The sequence below is a fragment of the Eriocheir sinensis genome, chromosome 68 (assembly GCF_024679095.1).
Source record: "Eriocheir sinensis breed Jianghai 21 chromosome 68, ASM2467909v1, whole genome shotgun sequence".
Taxonomy (NCBI): domain Eukaryota; kingdom Metazoa; phylum Arthropoda; class Malacostraca; order Decapoda; family Varunidae; genus Eriocheir; species Eriocheir sinensis.
The window spans coordinates 784,359-785,188 of NC_066576.1; positions in this window are offsets into that span (position 1 = coordinate 784,359).

Genomic DNA, 830 nt, shown 5'->3' on the forward strand with positions numbered 1-830 from the left:
CCGCTACTCGCTGCTCCTAAAAAAAAAAAAAGAATCAAAAAAGGTGGGCGACAGAGAGGCCAATTTCGGGAGGAGAGGAGTCGGTTGTCGTCTCTTGTCTACAGCTGTGAAAGAGAACTCCCACACACACGAGGAAGTTGATTAGGACGGCGAAAAACCTGAGGCTGGCAGTGGGCCATGTCTCCTCTGTAATAACAATGATAGAGAACCAATGTAATCAATCCCCAAGCATCGTCTTACAAACAAACAAGGCATATAATTAAGGATGAGGGATGAGCGGCAGTGGAACATAAGGGAGGCAGTGGGCCTTCGTCTCCTTTGTACATCCATGATAGAGCACCAGTGTAATCCAAGAACCACGTCCCACAAATACAAGGCCCAGTAGCTAAGGAGGACGGCGAAAGAGCGGTGACAGTGGCTTTTCATATCTTCTACAGAACTCTGATAGATAACCAATAAATATTATCCACGAGTCTTCCCACACACAAGCTTACTAAGAAGGACGGCGGGAGAGGAGGAGCGTGAGGGCGACTACGGCGGGTGGGTCTTCATCTTATCTTACGACTATGAAGGATAACCAGTATAGTCCCACGTCCACGTCCCACAAAAACAAGGTAGTAGAGAGGGACGGCGGGGTAAGGGGAGCGTAGGTGAGGGTGTCTCGTCTCCTCCGTACAACTAGGAAGGCTGTAAAACCAAGAGAGATAACCAATAGAATCCCACAGTAAGAGAGCAGTAGCAGGTCCTCGTCTCTATACTACTGTGATGAGAGGACCAAAATAATCCTCATGGTAGAACAGAAGGACGGCGAGGTAGAAGGTTGATGGAGG